We start from the raw sequence: 4,519 nt of genomic DNA, 5'->3' as shown, positions 1-4,519 counted from the left end.
GTTTTGGTCTTTTCAAGCTGTACTGGTGTGTGAGCGAGATTTGGTCTTTTCAAGCTGTACTGGTGTGTGAGGGAGTTTTGGTCTTTTCAATCTGTACTAGTGTGTCAGCGAGTTTTGGTCTTTTCAAGCTGTACTAGTGTGTCAGCGAGTTTTGGTCTTTTCAAGCTGTACTGATGTGCCAGTGAGTTTTGGTCTTTTCAAGCTGTACTGATGTGTCAGTGAGTTTTCGTCTTTTCAAGCTGTACTGGTGTGTGAGCGAGTTTTGGTCTTTTCAAACTGCACTGGTGTGTTAGCGAGTTTTGGCCTTTTCAAGCTGTACCGGGTGCGTTATTGAGATTTGGTCTTTTCAAGCTGTACTGATCTGTCAGCGAGTTTTGGTCTTTTCAAGCTGTACTGGTGTGTCAGCGAGATTTGGTCTTTTCAAGCTGTACTAGTGTGTCAGCGAGTTTTGGTCTTTTCAAGCTGTACTGATGTGTCAGTGAGTTTTCGTCTTTTCAAGCTGTACTGGTGTGTGAGCGAGTTTTGGTCTTTTCAAACTGCACTGGTGTGTTAGCGAGTTTTGGCCTTTTCAAGCTGTACCGGGTGCGTTATTGAGATTTGGTCTTTTCAAGCTGTACTGATGTGTCAGCGAGTTTTGGTCTTTTCAAGCTGTACTGGTGTGTGAGCGAGTTTTGGTCTTTACAAGCTGTACCGATGTGTCAGCGAGTTTTGGTCTTTTCAAGCTGTACTGGTGTGTGAGCGAGTTTTGGTCTTTACAAGCTGTACCGATGTGTTCACCAGTTTTGGTCTTTTCAAGCTGTATTGGTGTGTCAGCGAGTTTTGGTCTTTTCAAGCTGTACTGGTTTGTGAGCGAGTTTTGGTCTTTTCAAGCTGTACTGGTGTGTGAGCGAGTTTTGGTCTTTTCAAGCTGTACTGATGTGTCAGTGAGTTTTGGTCTTTTCAAGCTGTATTGGTGCGTCAGCGAGTTTTGGTCTTTTCAAGCTGTACTGGTGTGTCAGTGAGTTTTGGTCTTTTCAAGCTGTACTGGTGTGTGAGCGAGTTTTGGTCTTTTCAACTGCACTGGTGTGTTAGCGAGATTTGGCCTTTTCAAGCTGTACTGGTGAATCAGCGAGTTTTGGTCTTTACGACCTGTACCGGTGTGTCAGCGAGTTTTGGTCTTCTCAAGCAGTAGTGGTGTGTCAGCGAGTTTTGGTCTTTTCAAGCAGTACTGGTGTGTCAGTGAGTTTTGGCCTTTTCAAGCTGTACTGGTGTGTGAGCGAGTTTTGGTCTTTTCAATCTGTACTGGTGTATCAGCGAGTTTTGGTCTTTTCAATCTGTACTGGTGTGTGAGCGAGTTTTGGTCTTTTCAAGCTGTACTGGTGTATCAGCGAGTTTTGGTCTTTTCAAGCTGTACTGGTGTGTGAGCGAGTTTTGTTTTTTTCAAGCTGTACAGGTTTGTCAGCGAGTTTTGGTCTTTTCAAGCTGTACTGGTGTATCAGGGAGTTTTGTCTTTACAAGCTGTACCGGTGTGTCAGCGAGTTTTGGTCTTTTCAACCTGTACTGGTGTGTGAGCGAGTTTTGGTCTTTTCAGTCTGTACCGGGTGAGTCAGCGAGTTTTATTCTTTTCAAGCTGTACTGGTGTTTGAGCGGGTTTTGGTCTTTTCAAGCTGTACTGGTGTGTCAGCGAGTTTTGGTCTTTTCAATCTGTACTGGTGTTTGAGCGGCTTTTGGTCTTTTCAAGCTGTACTGGTGTATCAGCGAGTTCTGGTCTTTTCAAGCTGTACTGGTGTGTCAGCGAGTTTTGGTCTTTTCAATCTGTACTGGTGTTTGAGCGGGTTTTGGTCTTTTCAAGCTGTACTGGTGTATCAGCGAGTTTTGGTCTTTTCAAGCTGTACTGGTGTGTCAGTGAGTTTTGGCCTTTTTCAAGCTGTACTGGTGTGTCAGTGAGTTTTGGTCTTTTCAATCTGTACGGGTGTGTCAGCGAGTTTTGGTCTTTTCAAGCTGTACTGGTGTTTGAGCGGGTTTTGGTCTTTTCAAGCTGTACTGGTGTGTCAGTGAGTTTTGGTCTTTTCAAGCTGTACAAGTGTGTGAGCGAGTTTTGGTATTTTCAAGCTGTACTGGTGTGTGAGCGAGATTTGGTCTTTTCAAGCTGTACTAGTGTGTCAGCGAGTTTTGGTCTTTTCAAGCTGTACTGATGTGTCAGTGAGTTTTGGTCTTTTCAAGCTGTACTGGTGTGTGAGCGAGTTTTGGTCTTTTCAAGCTGTACTGGTGTGTGAGCGAGATTTGGTCTTTTCAAGCTGTACTGGTGTGTGAGGGAGTTTTGGTCTTTTCAATCTGTACTAGTGTGTCAGCGAGTTTTGGTCTTTTCAAGCTGTACTAGTGTGTCAGCGAGTTTTGGTCTTTTCAAGCTGTACTGATGTGCCAGTGAGTTTTGGTCTTTTCAAGCTGTACTGATGTGTCAGTGAGTTTTCGTCTTTTCAAGCTGTACTGGTGTGTGAGCGAGTTTTGGTCTTTTCAAACTGCACTGGTGTGTTAGCGAGTTTTGGCCTTTTCAAGCTGTACCGGGTGCGTTATTGAGATTTGGTCTTTTCAAGCTGTACTGATGTGTCAGCGAGTTTTGGACTTTTCAAGCTGTACTGGTGTGTGAGCGAGTTTTGGTCTTTACAAGCTGTACCGATGTGTCAGCGAGTTTTGGTCTTTTCAAGCTGTACTGGTGTGTGAGCGAGTTTTGGTCTTTACAAGCTGTACCGATGTGTTCACGAGTTTTGGTCTTTTCAAGCTGTACTGGTGTGTCAGCGAGTTTTGGTCTTTTCAAGCTGTACTGGTTTGTGAGCGAGTTTTGGTCTTTTCAAGCTGTACTGGTGTGTGAGCGAGTTTTGGTCTTTTCAAGCTGTACTGATGTGTCAGTGAGTTTTGGTCTTTTCAAGCTGTATTGGTGCGTCAGCGAGTTTTGGTCTTTTCAAGCTGTACTGGTGTGTCAGTGAGTTTTGGTCTTTTCAAGCTGTACTGGTGTGTGAGCGAGTTTTGGTCTTTTCAACTGCACTGGTGTGTTAGCGAGATTTGGCCTTTTCAAGCTGTACTGGTGAATCAGCGAGTTTTGGTCTTTACGACCTGTACCGGTGTGTCAGCGAGTTTTGGTCTTCTCAAGCAGTAGTGGTGTGTCAGCGAGTTTTGGTCTTTTCAAGCAGTACTGGTGTGTCAGTGAGTTTTGGCCTTTTCAAGCTGTACTGGTGTGTGAGCGAGTTTTGGTCTTTTCAATCTGTACTGGTGTATCAGCGAGTTTTGGTCTTTTCAATCTGTACTGGTGTGTGAGCGAGTTTTGGTCTTTTCAAGCTGTACTGGTGTATCAGCGAGTTTTGGTCTTTTCAAGCTGTACTGGTGTGTGAGCGAGTTTTGTTTTTTTCAAGCTGTACAGGTTTGTCAGCGAGTTTTGGTCTTTTCAAGCTGTACTGGTGTATCAGGGAGTTTTGTCTTTACAAGCTGTACCGGTGTGTCAGCGAGTTTTGGTCTTTTCAACCTGTACTGGTGTGTGAGCGAGTTTTGGTCTTTTCAGTCTGTACCGGGTGTGTCAGCGAGTTTTGGTCTTTTCAAGCTGTACTGGTGTTTGAGCGGGTTTTGGTCTTTTCAAGCTGTACTGGTGTGTCAGCGAGTTTTGGTCTTTTCAATCTGTACTGGTGTTTGAGCGGGTTTTGGTCTTTTCAAGCTGTACTGGTGTATCAGCGAGTTCTGGTCTTTTCAAGCTGTACTGGTGTGTCAGTGAGTTTTGGCCTTTTTCAAACTGTACTGGTGTGTCAGTGAGTTTTGGTCTTTTCAATCTGTACCGGGTGTGTCAGCGCGTTTTGGTATTTTCAAGCTGTACTGGTGTTTGAGCGGGTTTTGGTCTTTTCAAGCTGTACTGGTGTGTCAGTGAGTTTTGGTCTTTTCAAGCTGTACAAGTGTGTGAGCGAGCTTTGGTATTTTCAAGCTGTACTGGTGTGTGAGCGAGATTTGGTATTTTGAAGCTGTACTAGTGTGTCAGCAAGTTTTGGTCTTTTCAAGCTGTACTGATGTGTCAGTGAGTTTTGGTCTTTTCAAGCTGTACTGGTGTGTGAGCGAGTTTTGGTCTTTTCAGGCTGTACTGGTGTGTGAGCGAGATTTTGTCTTTCCAAGCTGTACTGGTGTTTCAGCTAGTTTTGGTCTTTTCAAGCTGTACTGGTGTGTGATCGAGTTTTGTTCTTTTCAAGCTGTACTGGTGTGTGAGCGAGTTTTGGTCTTTTCAAGCTGTACTGGTTGTCAGCGAGTTTTGGTCTTTTCAAGCTGTACTGATGTATCAGTGAGTTTTGGTCTTTTCAAGCTGTATTGGTGCGTCAGCGAGTTTTGGTCTTTTCAAGCTGTACTGGTGTGTGAGCGAGTTTTGGTCTTTTCAAACTGCACTGGTGTGTTAGCGAGTTTTGGCCTTTTCAAGCTGTACTGGTGTATCAGCGAGTTTTGGTCTTTACAAGCTGTACCGGTGTGTCAGCGAGTTTTGGTCTTTTCAAGCTGTAGTGGTGTGTCAGCGAGT

The sequence above is a fragment of the Scyliorhinus torazame genome, chromosome 20 (genome assembly GCF_047496885.1).
Source record: "Scyliorhinus torazame isolate Kashiwa2021f chromosome 20, sScyTor2.1, whole genome shotgun sequence".
NCBI lineage: Eukaryota > Metazoa > Chordata > Chondrichthyes > Carcharhiniformes > Scyliorhinidae > Scyliorhinus > Scyliorhinus torazame.
The sequence above is the reverse complement of the archived record's forward strand: the minus strand, read 5'-3'. Positions refer to the sequence as shown.